The 22,438-nt window shown below is 33.9% G+C and overlaps 1 long non-coding RNA gene across 1 annotated transcript; it reads right to left on the bottom strand.

The window, feature by feature from the left end:
• Positions 1–20,423: 20,423 nt before the first annotated feature.
• LOC140694088 (uncharacterized) lies at positions 20,424–21,771 on the bottom strand. The gene is made up of 2 exons (XR_012069845.1): positions 21,582–21,771; positions 20,424–20,670 (listed from the first exon to the last, which is right to left on the bottom strand). It is a non-coding gene; the product is annotated as an uncharacterized lncRNA (long non-coding RNA).
• Positions 21,772–22,438: the final 667 nt, after the last annotated feature.

Below are 22,438 nucleotides of genomic sequence, written 5' to 3'. Positions count from 1 at the left end.
TTGGAGGATTATTGTATCTTTTGTTATGTTTAAGTCTTTGATTCATCAAGTTTATTTTTTTGTATGGTATTCTAGCTTCATTGGGAGTGTTCTAGCTTCATTGATTTACATGCTGCTGTCCAGCTTCCCCAACATTTGCTGAAGAGTCTCTCTCTATTTCATTATACTTTCTTGCCTCCTTTGTCGAAATATATTTTCCAAAAGTTTGTGGGTTCATTTCTGTGCTCTCTATTCTCTTCTATTTGCATATATGTCTGTTTTCTGACCAATAAAGTGCTGTCATGTTGACTGTAGGTCTATAGTATTATCTGAATCATTAGCGTAAGGAAATGCCACTGATTTTTGAAACTTAATCTTGTAACTTGCTACCTTGCTGAATTCTTTGTTCAGCTATGGTAGTTTTTGTGTGGATCTTGTAGGGTTTTATATATATAATAACATATTATATTCATATAGTGAGACTTTTACCTTTTCCTTTCCAATTTGCATCGCTTTTACTTCTCTCTCTTGTTTGATTGCTGAGGCTAGGACTTCCAAGTTTATATTGAGTTGGAGTGTTGATAATGTGCATCCTTGTCTTGTCCCAGATTTTAGAGGGGAGCTTTTAACTTTCTCACATTTGAGTACTATGCTGGCTGTAGAGTTGTTACCTATAGCTTCCATGATGATGAGATATATTCCCTCTATGCCCACTTTGTTGAGAATTTTTATCATACATGGGTGTTGAATTTTATTAATTGCTTTTCCTGCATCTATTGAGATGATCATGTGATTTTCGTCCTTCCCCTTGTTGATGTGCTGTATTACATTGATTGATTTGCATATGTTGAACCACCCCTGTGTCCCTGGCATGATCCCGACTTGGTCATGATGTATAATCTTTTTTCTGTGTTTGGATTCTATTTTCTACTATTTTGGTGAGGATTTTGGCATCTGTGTTCATCAGTGATATTAACCTATAACCCTCTTTTTTGGTAGTGTCTTTGCCTGGTTGTGGTATCAGGGTGATTGTGGTTTCATAGAATCACTTTGGGAATATTCCTTCCATTTCAATCTTCTGGAAGAGTTTGAGAAGTAATGGTATGAGTTCTTCTTTGTATGTGTATAGAATTCCTCATTGAAGCCGTCCAGTCCTGGAGTGCTATTTGTAGGGAGGTTTTATATTGCTATTTTGATTTCATTTCTAGTGCTGTGCTTGTTCAAGGGGTCAGTTTCTTCTTGATTCAGTCTTGGTGGACAGAATGTTTTCAGAAACTTGTCCATCTCCTCTAGTTTATACAGTTTGGTTCCATAAACTTTTCATAATTTTCTCATATGTTATTCTGTATTTCTAATTTGTTTGTTGTAATTTCTCCATTCTCCTTTCTTATTTTGCTAATTGTGCTCTCTCTCTTTTCTATTTTTTGAGTTTTGCCAGACGTTTGTGATTTTACTTACTTTTTCAAAAACCAACTTTTGGAATGGTTGATTTTCTTCCCATCATCATTTTAAACTCTATTTTATTTATTTCTTCCCCAATATTTATGATTTCCTTCCTTCTGCTGCCTTTTGGGGTTTTTCCTTCTTCTTTTTCTAGTTCATTCTGCTGGTAGGTTAAATTGGTTATTTGTGATAGTTTTTCTTTTTTGAGAAAGGCCTGTATCACTATAAACTCCCCTCTGAGCACTGCTTTTGCTGTGTCCCATAAATTTTGTGTGGTTTTGCTTTCATTTTCTTTTGTCTCAAGGTAATTTTTCATTTCAGCTTTGATTTCTTCATTGACCAATTTGTTTTTTAATGACATATTGTTTAATCTCCAAGTTATCCTATTTTTCTCCTTTGTTTCTCTGTTGTTTATTTCTAGCTTCATGGCATTGTGGTCAGTAAAATGCTTGAAGTAATTTCTATCCTTTTAAAATTACTGAGGGTTATTTTGCATCCAAATATATCATGAATCCTGGAAAATGTCCCATGTGCACTTGAAAAGAATGTATATCCTATTTTGTGGGGGGTGCAATGCTCTGAAAATATCCACCAACTGTAATATTTCGATTGTATTATTTAACTTCTCTGTTGCCTAGTTTATTTTCCTTCTCGATGATCTGTCCAGTGATGTTAATGCAGTGATGAAATCTCCAACTATGATTAGATTCCCAACACTATCCCCGTTTATATCTGTTAGTAATTATTTTATGTACTTAGGTGCTCCTCTATTTGGTGCATATGCATTAATGAGTGTGCTATCCTCATTTTGTATCACTCCTTCAATCATTATAAAATGTCCTCCTTTATCTTTCTTTATGGCCTTTTTTTAAAGACTATTTTGTCTGAATTCATTACTGCAACACCTAATTTTTGGCTTTTCATTTTGTATGGAATACCCTTTTCCATCCTTTCACTCTCAATCTATATGTGTCCTTCTCCCTGAAGTGGGTCTCTTGTATGCAGCATATTGAAGGTTCTTGCTTTATTATCCAGCCTGCCACTCTATGACATTTGACTGGAGCATTTAGTCAATTAATATTTACTATAATCGATGATATGTTTCTGTTTATTGCCATTTTGACGTTATTTTTGCAGTAGATTTGGTATTTCCTTTTTGCTTGTTTCATCATCCTTTTATGGTTTGGTCATTTTCATTTGTATTATCATGAAGTTTATTTAGTTTAGTGACACCCTGATAAGATTTTGTCCTGTTGTTACCCTTTTATATAAGTCTTTTAGACCATTACTATAACTGCTTTTATTAAATGGATAGCAACAAGATCTCAAACCCATCCTACCGAGAGCAAAATAATTTATAGGAAAGGCCAAAAAAATAAATTCCCTATTTTCCTGCCTCCCTCTCACACTTTCAATTATTTGTATGTCTTCTTTTAAAATTTTCTGCTTATTTTACTTATAATTAATGAGTTACCACCTTTTCAGCTGTGATATTTACATTTCTGTAGCATCCTGCTGCTTTTCTTTTTAGAGTAGACCTTTCAATATTTCTTTTAGCATGGGTCTAGTGTTGTTAAACTCTTGTAGCTTTTTCTTTTCTGTGAAATCCTTTATGTCTACTTCTACCATAAATAATAGCCTTGCTGGTTAAGGTATCCTAGGGTATATAATTTTTTTCATTCAGCACTATGAATATATCTTGCGACTACCTTATGGCCTGTAGTATTTGTGTACTGATATCTGCTGGGAGTCTTATGGGGATTCCCTTGTAACTCACTCTTAGCTGTTCTCTTGCTGCCTTTAGGATCATTTCTTTATCTTTGACTCTGACAATCTTAATTATATGACTTGGTGTGGGAGTATTTGGGTTCTTCCTGTTTGGGACACTCTGAGCTTCCTGTACTTGGATATCTGATTCCTTTTCTAAGTTTGGGAATTTCTCAGTCATGATTTCTTCAAACACCTTTCCAAACCCCTTTGATCTTTCCTCCCCTTCTGGAAATTCTATTATGCCAAGATTGGCATGCTTTTTATTATCCCATAGGTCACTTATGCTTTTTTCATTTGTTTCTCATTGTTTCTCTTATAGATATTCTTAATGGGTGCTTTCTATTGTCCTGTCATCTAAGTCACTAATTCATTCTTCTGCATTATCAAGTCAGCATTGTGATGCATTTAAATCATTACTCATCTCAGTCAATGGGTTTATCTATTCTACTCAGATCTTCTTTATAGCTTCCATTTCATTTTAAACATATTTTATATCTCTAAACACTATCTTTTATTTCCTTCAGTAATTTGATCACTCCTTTTTTGAAATCTTGTTCTAGTAGGCTATTGATGTCTATTTCACTGATCATTCTTTCAGGGGATTTCTCTTGTTCTTTTAATTGGGAATGGTTTCTCTGCTTCTTCATCTTGCTACTACATCTCTGGCACTGTGGTTTTGGAGTATCATTTATCTACTGTGGTCCTAAAGGTGTTTATCTACCTAATGTCTATGTTGTAATACAACTTTGAAAAGAGAAAAAAGAGAGGGAGAGACAAAAAGTTTTAAAGAAAGGGAAAGTAAATGTTTGAAGACATTGTATAATGCATAAGAGAAGAGAAAGTTGATGCAGAGATTTGAAAAATAATAATAATAATAATATTTTTGAAATACTTCAAACTGATAAAAATGGGGGTATATATAATTGCCTAAGAAGTAAAAATTAAGAGGGTAATAGAAAATGGAACATGTAAAAACAGATTAAAACAATGGGGTGGTATGTGTCCTCCTGGAGACTGTGTACGTTTAATGTGAACCCTTTGTGTATTCATCCTGGTTTGGAATCTCATCTTCCCGTTTTCAGAGGCCCTCCACTGGAGCCCTCAAATGTGCTGCTTCCAGTGGCTGTCGGCAAGCTGAATGGTCCTAACCCCAACACTGCATCTGGAGCAGCTCACTTTACTGTGGTCTGGCTTGTCACTGCCCTGACTGATGCTGCAATCAGCTGTTGTAGACTGACCGGCAGGATTGGGCATCACTCCCACTCCCAGCACCATGGTCTGGGGCTGCATTCCAGCCCAAAAGGTGGGGGGCCACAGACCCCATATGTGTGCCAGTCTCTCCGCTGCTCTGTGCCACTGTACATTCAACTCGGGTTTGCACACCAGAAGTGGGCTCAGGGAAGACTTAGAAACAGCCCTGTCCCTGGTCTGGCCCAAAACCCAGCTCCCTTTTTGTCTTGGTGAAGCAACTTCTCTGAGGAACCAGGAGAGAAGGATCCTATCTGCCTCAGGATGTTGAGAAGTCTCTGTCTGGCCCTTAAAGCTGCCAAGTCCTTAGATGTAGATGCAGATTGTGCCCCCACTGCTGCCTGGGTGCAAAGCACCTGAGGATATGGTGGCTGTGTCTGAGCCCCAGGTCTCTTCATATAGAAATTTTGTGGATTTTCAGATATGGGTATGCACCCTTTCCCCAACAGGGCACATCTGCCCTATTGTTTTATGGAGGGCCCAGGTTGTTCTGCCCTGTACACCCACAGCCATGGCACACAGCCCCCTCCATTCCCCTGGACTGCCTCAGTGTAGACATCCCCAACTACAACCCAGCTCGTGCAGCATGGCACTGCCCCCAGCTTCTCAGCTCCATTTTGTGCTGGGTGTCTGTGCCTGTTTAACTTAGTTCTGTCAGTCAAATTATACTCTGTACAGATCCAAGCCCTGGAGGCTCACCCTCCACCCTGCCGAACTCTCAGTTGGAGAGGGGAGACCCAGTGAATGAGTGCCAGTCCTTCTTTACAGCTCTATCCCTGTGGGAACTGTCCCACTCTGTTTTGGCTTTTGTTCTTTCTTTCTTCCTTTTCTCCTACCAAATTTTCTGCATCTTTACCTATTGAAGAGGACAATGTTCTGCCAGAGTTCTGCAGGTACTCTGGTTAGCTGAGTGGGTCTGTGGATGTGAGACTTCGTGCATTTGTGGGAAAGGGTGACTAATGAGGATTCTTCTACTCCACCATCTTGGCCTCCTCCCCCAAAAAGTCTCACTTTATGGTGGAAGATAAACACAGCCTTGAAATAGATGGAAGAGATATTTCATGGAAATGACAAGAAAGTGCAGATTGCAATGCTGAACTCAAACAAAATACATTTCAAAATAAGGGCCACAATGAAAGATATATATATTAGATCATAAAATGAAAAAGAGATCAATATTAAAATAGGGTATTACACTCATTAAATTATATATGGTCCCAAAACCATAGATCCTTAATATATAAAGAAATATTAGTAGACATGAAGGAATTAATTGATTATAAAAGAAAAATTGTAGCTGAATTTAACACCTCACTATTCTGATAGCCAGGTCATCCAGAAAGATTTTCTGTAAGGAAACAGAGGTCTTATTAGTATATTAGATCATTTGAACCTAACTGTGTTATTGGACACTGCATCAGAAAATCAGAACACATAAACTTTTCAAGTGTGCACAGGATGTTATCTAAGGAATTAACCACAAATTATGTGATGAAAAGTGCCTCAGGAACTGTAAGCAAATATAGATTACAGCAAGTATTTTTCCATACACATAAGTATGAAACAATGCATCACCTCTAGAAAGAAAAACAGGAAAAGCACAAACATGAGATTAAACCACATCCTTTAAAAAAATAGAATAAAATATGGTCAATGATGAAATCAAAGAGGTAATAAAATCATAACTAGAGACAAATTTCAATGAAAACACAGCTTCATTAAATGTATGGGATGCAGCAAAGACAAATCTTAGAGGGAAGTTTACAATGATTAAGGCCTTCTACAAGGAATAAGAAAAACCTCACACAAAGGACCAAGCATCCCACCAAAAATCACTAGAAATAAGAACAAACAAATACCAAAGGCAGTAGAATGAGAACACTTTAATGATTAGGTAGAAAACATTAAAATAAATCAAAAATAAATTAAAAGTCCTAAAATCAAGAGCTTTATTTTTAAAAAATGTTAACAAAGTTGTAAGCATTTAGCCAGGCTTATCAAGAAATACACAGATTGGACTCAATTAAAATAAGAAATGAAACAGTAAAAATAACATTTGATATAACTGAAATCCAAAAATGTTTATGTAAGCACTATGAGCCATAATGTGACAACCAACAGGATTACCTTAAAGAAATGGACACATTTCTAGATATGTGCAGCCTACCAACACTGAATAAAGAGAAAACAGAGAACTTGAAAAGAGCAATCACTATAAGTTAATATAATGTTTAATTTTAAAAACACCCTTGAATAAAATGCCTGGATGCATTCACTAAATCTTCTTTCCCCCCAACTACTTCAAAAAATAAAGGAGGAAGGAAAATTCCCAAAGTTATTCTATAAGGCCACCATTACCCTGATAACATAAACAAAGACTTTACCAAAAGAAAAAAAAATGAAAATGAAAAGCCAATATCGTTGATGAATATACATTCAAAAATCCTCAACAGAACATCAACAAATTAATCCAGCAATACATAGAAAGGATTATACAGGATGATTAGTTGGATTCCTTCCAGAGACACAAGGATGGTTCAACATAAACAATTCAATCAGCATGACACATATCTAATAAAGGAAGGACAAATTCACAAGACCATGTCAATACACACAGAAAAAGGATGTGACAAAACTCAACATACATTCATGACCAGAACTCTCATGAAAATGAGTACAATGGGAAGATCTCTCAGCAAAGTAAGGGCCATTAAAAACAATTTATATTACTCAGAGGGAAAAGCTGAAAGCCTTCTGGGTAAATTCGGGAACAAGACAAGGATTCCTACTCTCATCACTTCTGCTCCATAGTAATACAAGAATAGAAAAGGAAAGAAAAAGAAGTAAAAGAAATGCAAAATGGAAAGAAAGAGGCAAAATTGTCACCAGTACTAATGACATAACAATCTACATAGAGTCCTAAGGACTCCACATGGACTATTATGAATAATAAATTATTTCAGCAAAGGAGCAGGGTACAAGATTAATGTAAAGAAGTCTCTTGCATTTCTACACATTAATCATGAGATACCCTAAAGTGAACGTTGAAAGCAATACTATTTATAATCAAATCCCCTCGAATATCTTTGAAAAAATGTAACCACATATGTGAAAGATCTACACACTGAAAATTAAAAAACATTGACAAAGAACTTAAAAATGATTCAAAGAAATGGAATGATGTCTTGTGCTCTTCTAGTGAAGAGTTCATATTGTTAACATGGCTGTACTACACAAATAAACCTACAGATTTAGTGGAATTCCTTCTGCGAAGCTGTAGAATTTTCCGAGGAAGCAGAAAAAATAACTCTAAGTTTTACATGAAACCATTAAAAATTGACAAAGTTATCTTGTGGAAAAACAAATCTGGATGTATATTCCTCCCAGATACCTTAGTGTACTACAAACCTACAGTAATAAAAAGAGCATGGCATTGGCACAGAGATATAATCAATAAAAACAGAGAGCCTAGAAATAATTCCACACACCTATGAGCAATGAATCTATGATAAAAGAAGGAAAAGTACACAATGGACAAAAGACAGTCTCGTCAATGGGTGGTGTTGGAAAAGCAGGATATCTACATGTAAACAGTGAAATTAGAGCATTCCCTGACATATACAAAAATAAACTCCAAGTGTATTAAGGACCTAAATGTAAGACCTGATATTATAAAACTGCTAGAAGTGGATATGCGTGATACACTATTGGATATATATCATAGGAATATTTTCTTATATCAGTCTCTTAAGGCAAAAGAAATAAAAGCAAAAAAAAGCAAGTGGGACTGAAACAAACTTGAAAACTTCTGCACAGCTAAGGACACAATCAATGAAATGAAAACGCTGCCTGTGTAATTGGAGAACATATTTGCAAATAATGCAAGTGACCAGCGTTTAATAGATGTAGGTTAATAGATGTCACATGGATTTAGGTTACACAACTCAATGTGAAAAGCAAAAACCCAATCAAAAATAAGAGCAGACTAACAGTTAATAATTTTCCAAAGAAAACATACAGATGAGTAACAGGCAAGTGATAAAAATGCACAACATTACTAATTATTAAGTAATTGCAAATCGAAACCACAATGAGGTATAACTTCACACTGGTCAAACGGCTATTATCAAAAAGTCTACAAATAGAAAGTGTTGGAGACGATGTGGAGGTAAGAAATCTCTTGTATACTCTTGGAAGTAATGCAAATTGGTACAATTTCTATGGAAAACAGTATTCAGAATTCTTTAAAACCTAAAAGAGAACTACCATATGATACATTAAAATCTCTCCTAGGAAAAATCTGGGGACAAAACCCTACATTGAGAAGAACCAACGTACACAACAGCACTCTTTATAATATGCCAGACAGGGAAGCAATCCAAGGGTCCACAGTAGACTATGGACTTAAGAAGATATGATGTTTTTATAAATATACAATGGAATATTACTCAGCCATGAAAATGTATAACACATTGCTATTTCAGCATCATTAAAGGACCTAGTAAATATTGTGCTTGGTGAAGTAACTTAGACAAAGACAAAAGTTTATAATATAGTTTATATTTGGAATCTAAAGAATAACAAATATCTATGTACATCTATCTATAGCTATCTATTCATAGATGACAGATAAATAGAAGGATAGATATATAGATACATGATAGAGAGATACATATATGGATAGATAGATAGATAGATAGACAGACAGATTGACTGATTGATTGATTGATAGAGACATGGTAGAGAGATAGAGAGATTTGATAGGCAAGAGTGAAGCAAAAATGGAAGGGAAGGACAATTTTATGGTATTATTTTGAGAGATATAATGTATAAATAAAGGAGAGAAGCAACAAGGATAATCTGTTTAGATCAGGGAATTATACACAATAACTTATAATAATTGAATGATAAAAGTATTGTAATAATTTATAATGCAATTTAATCCAGAAAGTGGTTGGAATCACTATGCTGTACATCTGAAATTAATCAATATACTACGTCTACTGTACTTCAAATAAAAATAAAACATCTCATGCAAAATTAAGCCCTTTTCCTCTGATAGAAGCTTCCTTTATTATTGATTTATTTTACTCTTTACCTTTTATGATTACTATCTCAAATTATTTCTTTTATCCTTGTGAACATGTTACCAGATTGATATAACTATATTTATTCCCCCGATTTCCTATTTTTCTCTCTTTAATCCATATATTATAGTAGAATTTAAAAATATACCCAAAGAAACAGTTGCAAATTTCTCGTGGTCTCTGCTTAGCATTTTGTTCAATGTTTTGCATATTTTTGCCATTTTATTTTTCTTAGAAGAGCTCTTTTCAGCACCCCGTGTAAGATGTATCAGTTTTGTTTTTTTCATCTTATTCAGGTTTTGTTTGTCTGGTAAAGTCTTTATTTTCACCTTATATCTAAGTGATAACTGTGCTAGTTTGAGTATTCTTGGGTGAGAGATTTCTTATTTCAGTATTTTGAAAATGCCATTAAATTTACCCTTGGCCTATGTTTTCTGCTGAGAATTCTGCTGAAAGCCTAATGGGTGTTCCTTTGTAGATTATCATAACATATTTTGGCTGCCTTTAAAATTTTACTTTGTCAATGATTAGCCAATTTGCATATGATGTATCTTGAAGGAGGTCTCTTTGCCTTAAAGTTATTGGTGTTTTGTTGGCTCACGGACTCATATATCAGTTCCTTACACAGGTTCGGGAAGTTATCAACTATTACTTCTTTAAATAAACCAGCAGCTACCTTCTAACTTTCTTCTCCCTCCAGGATTTCACTCTAAAGTGCACTTCCTGAAGAAGTCTGATGGCTATTGTAGAATTTCCTCACCTTTTAATATCCTGTATCTCTGCCCTCTTATATTGTTTCTAGTTTTTTATTGGTGAGTTTTCTAAACTCTCTTCCACAAAGGCAGTCTGCTTCCAATGCTTTTTGTTGCATTCTTCATCTCATTTACTAGTTCATCTGGTCTAGTTCATCTGGTCCTCCAATAAAATTTGGTTATTATATAGTTTCAGTCTCTTTGGTAATGTATTCCTTATCAGGATTTAATTTATTACTAAGCTCACTAAACTGCTATCTGAGTTTTGTTTTTTTGTATTGAGTTTCTGTATGACAACTATTTGGATACTGTATTAGTTATATGGCAATATACCATGACTTTAAGTTTGTTTGCTGCAGGGTTGATATTGTGTGTGTGTGAGCATGTGCATGTTTGTGTGTGTCTGTGTCTGTTTCAGTGTCTGTTCTTGTGTAACTTTGTGTGTGTGCCCTATAATTTTATTGTGATTGGTCATGGTCTTGGTAAAGTATTGCTCTGATGACACTAAATAACAGATTGGGAGTTGGAGACCTTGCCTTTTTTTTCTGATAATTTGCAATATTGTACAATATTTCATTTTACTTAATTGAGCTACCTCTGATAATATTTCAAAATGGCACTTTCCAGTCGCTACTGTCTGGATAAAAGATATGCTTTCATTGTCACTTCTTAGACTTCTCTGGTAGTTAATGCCACTGTTGTCACTGGTATGGTGAACCCTTCCTTTTATCTGATATCCCTTGAGACACAGTGTACACATTGAGGAAATGTGTAAAGACAGGTGGGTAATTGGAATCAGGCAAGTGCCTTTTCCATGTCCAGTTTTGCAAGGTAACTTGTCTCCACCATTGTGAATGGGGAGTTAGGACAGTGTCATGAATGTCTGAGTGTCTGGAGGATGGAATTTCTGTCTCCATTGTGGCTCCTTCCTAGTTACCTGTGACCATGAGTACTGGTGCAGTTGGAGGCTGAAGCTGTGTCAACCACTGAGACCCTGTTTCTATTGGGTTCTCTGAGCCTGTGGGCTCAGGTGCCCTAGTCAGTGGGGCTTGGTTGCAGGCACCAAATCTGCTCTTCCCTCAGTTGAGCCTCCTTTATGTGTTTTAGTGCACCGAACTTCAACTGTACATATGCATTCTGGAGTATTGTTTTGTGTTGTAGTTATTTTTGTTGAGATGTGAACGTTTTACTGACTGTAGATTTAAGGGGAGAGACAGAAATAGTTTAAACTTATGTTACTTTTTTAAATATATATACTTTTTCATTTAAAAGCTTAAATTCTAATAAGGACATTATAAGAACAATAAAGAAAGTGAACAAATCACCACCCTTAAAGTCATAGTACTACAAACTATTTTGATTTTCCTGGGTTCTTTTCTTCAAAGTTATTCCCACATAGATGCATATTTTACTATAATATATGCCTATAATCTCTTTAAAATAATTTAAATTATTAAAGTATTTCTCTGTGCTGTAAATATAGCCCAGTTGCTTCTCTAATTTATAACTCGTAGCTTTCATATTTCTGTCTTCCTCATCCTTCTTGACTGTCCCCATAGGAAACCACTGCTTGGTACACTACACATATATATGTGATTCTGTTCCTGTTTATATATGATTACTTCTGTTATCTTTAGTTTCCTCATGGAAGTGATAACTAAGAGTGTTTATCTCTTTTTGACTTATTTTCATATGTACAACACACTCTGGGTCCAGTCACATTGTTCCAAATGGAGGAATTTTATTTTTTGATATGGCAATGACTAAGAATTTATTATGTTATCTATATCTCACATGTACTTCAGCCAACCATCTGTTAATGGGCAGTTGAGTTGTGCATCTATCCTTGGCTATTATAAATAATGATGTTAAAAACATTGTGGGTAATATATCCTTTAAAGTTAATGTTTTCATGTTTTTACAGATTTATATCAAAAGCTGGAATTGTTTCAACATATAATGCTTCTATTTCTAGTTTCCTGTGCACTGTTTACACTTTTATACTAGTGGATGCATCAATTTGTATTTCGACCAACAGTGTACCTGGGTTCCCTTTTATCAACATTCTTATTTATGGTTGTCATTTGAAGCCTTTTTAATAGCCATTTTGGTTGCTGTGAGATTATATTTCATTCTGGTTTTGATTTATGATTTCCTAAAGAATAGCAAAGTTATGTTTCTATTTATGTGAATGAAAATCATCCACATGTCTGTTTTTGAAAACCTTCCATGAAGATCCTTAAACTGTTTTTAAGTTGGGGCCTGTGTTTTAAAATATTGAGTCTAATTTGCTACATATATAACAGATATTAACACCTTGTTGGTCTTACTGTCCGAAATTTTTCCTTCTATTCTGTGTGTTGTCATATGTCTTGTAGAAGGTTTTCTTTGCTCTGTAAAAGGTTTTGCACTTCACACTTATAGAAGAAGAAGAATCCCTGTATCATACAGTACATCTAATTTTTCCTCAGTAAAGAAAAAAGTATTATTGCTAATTTTACTTTTTTTTCATTTGGAGAGAGATCAAAAATAAATATTGCTATCATTTACCTCAAAGACTGTTCTCCTCATGTACTTGATCAGAAATTGTCTATTTTCAGGTTTTACATTTAGGAAATTAATCCATTTTTATCATATTTTGTGTTCTATAGAAGGAAGTGCTCATACATCTTCCTTTTACATGTACTGTTCTGTTTTCCCAGAACTACTTGTTGAAGAGACTACCATTTTCCATTGTATACTCTTGCCTCCTTCATTGTAGACTAATTGAACTTATGTGTGTGGGTTTATTTTTGGACTCTTGATTTTGTTGCATTGATCTATGTGTTTCTTTTAGTGATAAATTTTGATGTTTTGATTACTGTATCTTTGTAGTATGTTCTAAAGTCAGTGAGCATAATACCCACAGCTTTGTTCATTTTTCCAAGATAATTTTAGAAAATTTGGCTCTTTCCAATTTTTGTATAAATTTTATTATTTTTCTCCTTATTTTTTGAAGAAACATATAGATTCTGTGAAAATAGAAATTTACTAAAACAAAAAACCTAAGAAAAATGGTTAATGTGGAGGATAAATCATACAATATTAAACAAACAATGGATTGATATAAAAATCAAAGGAAACATATATAAAGAAAAATGACAACAAAAACATAGTCCATGATGTAGAGCAAAAACAATATTAAAAGGAATGCTTATAGCAAAATAATCCCACTTATACAAATAAGAAACATCTCACTGTTATAACACAATCTTACAAACAAAAGATGTAGCAAAACAATAAAAAAACTTGTTAGTAGAAAGAAAGACAGCTGAAAGGTGAGAACATAAATAAATAAAATAATGATTAAAAATACATTCGATCTCACTAGATAATGGCTTTTGAAAGATAAATAAAACTGATAAACCTTAACCAGACTCATGAGTAAAAAAAGAGTACAGATTAATAAGCTCAGAAATAAGTGAGAAGTTACAGCTTATATCAAAGAAATATGAAGCATCATAAGAAGATACAACAAATTATATGTCATAAAATGGAAACCCTAGAAGAAATGCCCAATTTCTTAGAAAGGCATAATCTCCAGGATAGATTGAGAAATAGAAAATATGAACAGATTATCACAAATGAAATTGAATAAGTAATAAAACAAAATCTCCCAAGAAACAAAATTCCAGCCCTAGACAGCTTCACAGGTGAATTCTGCAAATCATTTACAGAAGAACTATCACCTATACTTCTCAGAGAATTCCAAAAATTTGCAGAAGGAAGGCTTCTTACCCCACCTTTCTGTATCACACTATTACTGAAACTGGAACAAATACCTCAAAAAATTACAGGTTAAATACTACTGATAAGCATAGATGCAAAAATCATCACTAAAATGTTAGCAACGCAAAAAATACATTAAAAGGATTATACAGTATGATGAAGTCCATTTTATTCCAGGGATGCAAAAGTGATTCATTACCTATAAAGTAATCAATATGATATATCACACTAACAAATTAAATAATAAAAATTATATAGTCACATCAATAGAGTCATAAAATGTTTTCACATTTCAGTAACTATTTATGATTATATTTCTCCTCAAACTGGGCATGAGGAAACATACCTCAAAACAGTTAAGGTCATGTATGACAAGAACTCAGCTAACATGACACTCACTGATTAAAAGTTGAAAGCTTCTCCTGTAAGAGCAGGAAGAAGACAAGAATGCTCTCTCTAACCAATTTTATTCAGTATAATATTGAAAATTCTAGACATAGCTATCCAAAATAAATGTAAATATAATATAGTTAATAAAGAATAGGAGTAAAAGAATCTGTTTGCTGATGATATACTTTTAACAGAAATCCTAATAATGACACCTAAAAACTACTAGGGCTTATCAATGCATTTGATAAAATTTCAGAATGTAAAATTAACATACAGAAATCTTGCATTTCTGCACAATAACAACAAGATAACATATAGAGAAATTGAGGGAACTGTCTCATTTACAGTTGCATTACAAAAAAAAATCAAGAAATATATCCAACCATGGAGGTAAAAGACCCGTACCCAGAAAACTATGAAATATTTATAAGAGAAATTGAAGATAATGCAAACAGATGAAAGGGTATACTGTGTTCATTGATGAGGAAAAATTATTATTTAAATGACAGTATTACCCAAGAAAATACACTAATTAAATTCAATGCCTATTAAAATCCAAGGGCATTTTCAGAATTTAAAATAAATAATACTTAAATTTACATGTAAATACAGAAGTGTTGAAATCACTAAAAAAATAGGAAAAGGAAAGAAAACAAACAAAAAATACAAACATATTTGTCAAAGAAAAAGGGGATGTGTCTCTTCCCTGGTTTAAAACTAGAATACAAAACTAATGTAATAAAAATTATATGGTAGTGGCACAGAACAAACAGAATAATGGAACACAAAGAATGCCTAAAAATGAAATCAGACAGTTATGGTCATTTAGCGCATTAAAAAATGAATATACAGCGTGGAAAAGGTAACCAGCAGACATATGAAACCGGTCATCACTAACCATCAGAAAAATGCAATTCCAAAACACAATGAGATTTTATGTCAGTCCTGTCAGAATGACTATTATCAAAGATAACAAATATAAGTGTTCGTGAGGATGTAAGGAAAAGAACCCTGATGCACTGCTTGAGGGAATGTAAATTTGTGCTGCCACTGTGGAAAACACTATGCAGTTTTATCTAAAAATTAAAAAGGAAATATAATCCAGTATTTCCATAAATGGATACTTATTCAAAGAATATAAAAACACTAACTAGAAAAGATAAATTCAAACCTATATTTACTGCAGCATTTTTTACAATAGACAGGATATAGAAGCAAATTAATAGCTCATCAATAGATGATGGATAAAGAAAATGTGTGCTTATAGAATATATATATCTACCCATTTTTTCTTTATATTTTATAGATTTATCTATATCTATATATATATATGTACACACACACATAAAAATTCAATGGGTTATTACTCAGCTATAAAAAGAATAAGTTCTTGTCATTTGCAAAAAATGGTTAGACCAAGAGGGTAATATGATAAGTGAAATAATTCAGAAAGAGAATGACAAATGCTGTATGATTTTACTTGTATTTGGAATTTAAAATGAATGAACATAACACAATAGAAAAGTAGATATAGATATATAAAGAAACAGGTTGTTCACAAGAAGGAGGGAAATGGGGTGAATAAAAAGAAATATTTGTCGAAATTTAAGAGAGAAAATTTTCCAGTTGCAAATTAAATGAGTCAGGGACAAGAAATGTGCTGTATGGGGAAAAGTAAATAACTATGAAATAACTTTAAATGGCAACATATCATATCTAGATATATTCTGGTGATCAGTTTGAAATGTACTATAAATTGCAAACAGAATGTTGTGTAAGAAAAACTAACACAGTTTTTACATTAAAGTACACCTCAAAAACAAGAAAACATATTTATAGAAAAAAGATTTGTAGTTAAGAGAGACAGGGGTTGGGAAAGGAGAATTTGACAAATGCACTCAAAAGCAACAAACTGCCAGCCGTAAAATAAACGTGTTCGAGGGATGCCCCATAGTAACATGAAAATTACAATTAATACTGATTTATTTTACATATGAATTTTGTTAAGACAGCACACCCTAAGGTTTCTCATCACAACGAAAAAAATTTGTATTTCTTTAATATTGTATCGAAATGAGATAATGAATTCTCACTAAAGTTGCTTTGATATTTATTACATGATACTTGTAAATCAAATCACAATCCTCTGCACCTAAACTTACACAATGTTCTACGCCAATTATATCTCAATAGAAGCAGAAGGAAAAATACAAAGTGAATGGCCATTTTTTCCCATGTCATTTCTCATGATTGTTTCTGCAGCAAGTAAACTTGAGTGGTGAATGCTTATCCTAGGTAAAGATACTAATAAATAAGTGATTCTAATAAATTATACATAAATATACTGTCAGAATTAGTGTTTTACCATGCCTTAAACTTTCTTCATGTTAACAGCCCACTGCTTCTGTAGGCATCAAAATTTCACTCTGTGTATTCATCTGAAATTAGGAAATGGATACAAATTTAAAACTGGCTGCTCTTGCTCTGAGTGGTAAAGTTCACTGTCTCTGACCGATGGTCTCATCTCCACGACAGCATCGGTAAGAAAGGAACATGCTAGGTTGCTGAAAATCTCAGCATGGCAAAATCTCAGAACTACAATTCTTAACTGTTTTGCAAAGGGAATGCAATACTGACCAAGACTTGATTTTGGATAACAATGGTTGCATTAGGAGATGTGAGGATAATCCCTGAGATCCACAACAAATATTCTTGCTCAAGTGCTGGGCTAAGATGTGTAATGGTTCTGAATTATTGGCACTGAGGACTGCTTTCAAAATGATGACTACGCTCACTTTATTCCAGGTAGTCCAAGGAAAGAAAGATTATTGCAATTTCTAGGTGAATGGGATTAAGTCAGTGGTTCACTCTCTATAAATAAGTCAATGGGTTTTCAAAGCCAAAATAAGATGTGTCAACAATGAGAATTAGAAAAAAAAATTAGACATAAGCATAAATTAAAAAGGAGACACAGGCCTGTGCTGGTCTCTGGGGACTGGAGAATGCATATGTCTCAGTCCAATTCAAGGTTTCAGTGGCTTGCCGTAGCATCAGCTCGGGATTCAATGAACAGTTAACAATAAGGATACTGGGAGAAATGTAATCTACCTCTCCCTGATCGGAAGGAAATCTGGTGGCTCAATGAAACTCTTAATTCACAGAGATTCTGCCAGGTGCAGAGGAATAATTCACTGATGACTCAACTAAGACAAACTTAGTTACTGCTTAACAATCCATCTTCACACACACACACAGTGGTAGATATATTTGTAGTAGATAGTGGGAAGGATTCATTGGGCAGGGCTAAGAGAATAGTTTTCAAACACCAGTCAACTTTTGTACTTTTGCCAATAGTCTAGCTTTTCCCAGGTAGAAATCTACATATGGACAAACAATATTCTTCTTTTAGATTTCTAATATTGAAAGTAAATTGGAGCCTTTAACTTATCAGTATAGAACCTTGTTAACATGATCATGGTAAGACCAACTGTGTGATAAGAGAGCTGGAAACTAGCTGCTGAACCAGCTCATCTGAATCCCAGACTGCTAATGTAAGCAACAACAGAGCCAACATCAGAGTTGAGATAACAATCTTAAAAGCTTGATGTTTCTTTTGTAGGAAAAACCACTGCTGTCCAGACAAAGATCTCCTGCAGTAAGTGGGCTCTTTTCTTCTATTGGTTAAGGTCATATTGGTGGGATGTTGCAAGAGCTTACCCTGGCCCATTTGCCCTTTTTCCAGATTATCAAAAGCTTTCTTCACAAATGGTGACAAATTTTCAGGACTTTATGTTGCCATTCCAGGCTTATCAGCTGACACTGGCTGCATGATTATGAGCAGAAGCCTTAGGCTCCCTGACCTTGTCTACAATTTTTCCAGCATTTCAGGGCATTTTACATTCTGATAATGCTTCACCTTTCATTTTAAATTAATTGGAAAATGTCAAAGTCTTCCATAAATAATTTATATTTCATAATACCTGCAGAAATTTGGTTTCTTGCAGTTGGAAAATTTTTGAACTCCAATACCCTCACCTCCTTCTAGTTCACACAAATTTAATTGCAATTTGGTTACTAAATATGACAACCCCCAACCAAGGTTCTAGTACCTCTTAGATACTAACTGTGTGAAGGTTAGAAAGGACACAAGTTATGTGGGGTGTATAAACCTACATCAAATGTTTGCAATGGCACTGTCTCATCTGGAAAATGCTCTGATTCTAAGAAGTAAATTAATTAGAAAACAGTATAGTTATCAGAATGGGGAAGAGAATCAGCTATTTTGTGGTGGGTGGGTGATGAAGAGATAGGAAAAAATACAGCAAATGAGAATGGAATCCTTTAGGTGTCTGTAGGCATGAATTAAGAAGAAAATAATACTTTGTCTCCTGTACCTACCTCCACTTCGTGTCTTGAGTGACTAGACCTTGAGCTATGAAAAGAGCTAGTTTGTGGTGAAGAGTAAAGACCATAACGAAATAGTTTGAAAACCATAAGAGATTTGTTGTTTCAGAAAAGTAGATTTTGCTTAAAGTGAACATGTATTTTTCATTCACTAAATACTTAAATGCATCCTGTGGCATGTGCTGTGCTTACTGTGCTGGTATCAAAATTAGACAAGGAAAGGGGGATAGACAGAAAACATTTGGAGGAGGTGGATTTAGTGCTGAGACTTGGAAAGTGTAAGTAGGTAAAAGGAGGACACCAAATGTTCAAAGATGAGCTGGAGATAAAGTGGTGAGTTTAGAGCTAACATAGCTGAAAAGCATTTGCCTGGATGTTTATCCAGATATGCTGAAACATAAAGATATGCCAAGATAGTCCGATGCCAGATTTATAAAGAAATGAAAAAACTAAGTTGAGTTTGTAGGCTTAGAGTTTGAAAGGCTTTTAGTGACAACCTGAGGACTTAAGTTTGACTTTGGATGGTACATTAAATCAACATTAATTATTGACAAGAAAATATAGTGAAGGCTCTTGAGGGCAGGAAATGAAAGCACCAATTTGAATGCTTTCAGAACAGCACAAAAATAACAAATATAAAATTACTTCTTAAATTCTACCACATGATGAATGTGCCTTCTGAGACTACATCATGTGACCTTTATGATTCCAGGGATGACATAAAAGAGACCATGATCCCTGGGCCGGTTCCATCATTTATCTCCTGTTCCAACCTATCCTAACTTAACACTTTTGATACTTTCCAGGATGAACCCGAAACCACTTAGTAATTTTCCCTCTCTCCATGTTTTAATCTTTTACCAAATTCTTCCATTTTCTCTTCTTCCTTACAAGAAATTATTTAAATTTACTCCCATATTGTTCCATCAAATGATCATAAGAATCAAATATCTCTTTTTTTCTTTAAATGGTAACTTAGTTTCCCATTTAACTGTTAAAACTATTTAAAAAAATGGAAAATAAAGGTACAAATCTATGTTTACTGTTCAAATGAGAAAATTGCAGATATTTGTCGACATTTGCCAACATCAATTTTAATCTTTGTTTTACTGCATTATCTGGTAGTCCCCTGGAAGATCAGTTGTAATTAGGATGACGTTCATAAACTGAAGATGGCTGATGATTTCACATTGAAAGGGATGTAGCTGATGTATCTGCTATCACTGGCACTGGAAACCATTGATTGCTCCCTGGTTGAAGTTTAGAAAAACGACCTTCATTGGAAGATATGCTGTGATATCTATTTGGATAAGTAGAAGGCTGCATCATCAGTCGAAAACAATTGCTCTGTATGGGAGACAAGATGCTGTACTGAGAATTAGAAGTTGTAGTTGTAATGAAGTTCACAACACGGCCATTTGCTTCAGTGTAGTTGCTTTGAGAGTGCCCGTGGAGAGTGGTCAACTGATTTAAAACAGCACGTTGATCCACTACACTTTGTTCTGGTGGTCTAACTGACATTGATGATGGAGGAGAAAAATCACCTCTGATCGGGATATTTGTATCACCAATTATGTGGCTATTAGAGGGCTTTATTATTAGAGGCATGTTTAAATCTGCAGAAGGTAAAAATGCACTTTCTCCATGAGTGTCAGCTAAAAATCAGAATTATGATTGTCCACATTACACCCTACTTTAAAGTGCTTCTTTTTGAAATCTTCAGCCAATCAAGATACCAGACAGTCATTTTTAATCCCAACTCTTCTTTTCATTCTCACTAGAAGCAGGGGACAGCCACGTTTAAAATTTGGATTATGATAGAACTGCAGCTACAACAAAAGGAGAAATATTTTAGTAATATTTTAAACCAAAATACAACACTACAATAAGCCTAACCTAGAAAACCTCAGAGTTCACATTTACCATGCAAAGAAAATATCATCAAAATATGAACAATGTTGACGATATTTTGAAATTCCTTATTTGGAATATACACTTTTAAATTTTATAGTCATCAAATTAAAAAGTTAGCATTTGAAATAAGGGTTAATGCTACTTTTTAAAAGCAGCTTTTAAAATTTTTTAGATTTCTGGTAAGATTCATAGTTAAAAGCAACTATCTCATAATCTTGACTACTTAAGGCACTGTCCTTTTTTTAGAAAAAATAAAGGATTTTAGCCTTAGTAGTTTTGTACGATATTCAAAAGCTCACTTTACATTTATATTCTCATAATTTGATGTACAAAATAAAATTTTATACATAAGTTACCCAGCGGTAACTAAAATTACTTAATACCTTGCTTAAAACAGAGACTTCTATTTCTTCTGCCAGAAAGTCAGCCAGACAAGCAGAACTTTAAAAATTCTGCCGCACTTTACTAAACCCATAAAGTTTAATTTGTCTAACTAAAGTTTTCATACTTCCAGTTTCAAATATTCTGAAAGGGGCCTTTCTTTCCAAAACTTCCTTCTTAAAGATATCCTCATCAATCACTATGGAAGCTCCATTATCATCCCACCAGATGGATTTAATTTGGTCACTCCCAGCCAACTTCTAGAGTTTTCTTGGAAATGTCAGGAAACGAATGTCATTATCTTCATCTGGTTCAGAGACACAATGTGTGTAACATGGTCTTTTAATCAAAAATACTTCAGACAAAGTCTGAAAAGCATTTTCTTCAATTATAGATCTCAAGTCCAAGTCCCCAGAAAATGTTTGTTCACACAATAGAGATCTACCGGAGTTTCCTGAACCAGTTGGTCCATCTTTACGAGACACATCTTGAATTTCTGAAGAAACATGTGCCATCTCATATAACTTTTTCTACAAGTACTTTTCAAATCTGCATGATTTTGAGCACTGCAGCTTCAAATGCTGCTTTGGCAGGCCTGCACATTTAAACTGTTAGGCCATCACAATGGTTCTCAACCTGAGCAGCTGTGACATCACAAAACGACTGGTCTCCTAGCAACACAAGTGGAACATTCAGCCAGTGATTCCTTATCATTCATAAAGTAAAAATGAAACATATAGGATGCTTATATTTATAGTGTGATCTGCAAATATTATCCTCACAATATCTTTTAAAATTATTTAATTTTGGGGACTATGAAATAAAACCAATCTCCATCCTTTTGTACACAAATTTATAGCAGATTGGTGAACAGAGTATTAATAATGCACAAAATATATAAAATAATTTTAAAGTTTTGGAATTTAAAGTGAAATTTTTGTAAAACCTGTACAGAAAAGTTATAAATTTTCATCATCTTTTGTAAGTAAAGTGAAACATAATTTTATTAGGAGGTGGAAGTAGGTATTTGTGTGCTTTACAATAAGTAGCTCTATATACAAAACATGAGAAGACTAAATATCAGTATATTTGTTATGTTTATATATAAATTTTAAATATTTATGAAACAAAATTAGATGAAAATAATGTATCAAATTTAAGAAATCCCAAAGTGGGTAATTGTTGTTTTAAATTGTTAATCAGTGTTATAAATAAAATAAACATAATTTAATATTCTACTTTAAAATTACAAAAGAGAAAAGCTTATTGTATATTTACAAATTATTTTTTAACATTCTTTCA

Source organism: Vicugna pacos, unplaced genomic scaffold, assembly GCF_048564905.1.
Source record: "Vicugna pacos unplaced genomic scaffold, VicPac4 scaffold_20, whole genome shotgun sequence".
Lineage (NCBI taxonomy): Eukaryota > Metazoa > Chordata > Mammalia > Artiodactyla > Camelidae > Vicugna > Vicugna pacos.
Note: the sequence above shows the minus strand (reverse complement) of the source record. Positions and strands in the feature narration are given on the sequence as shown.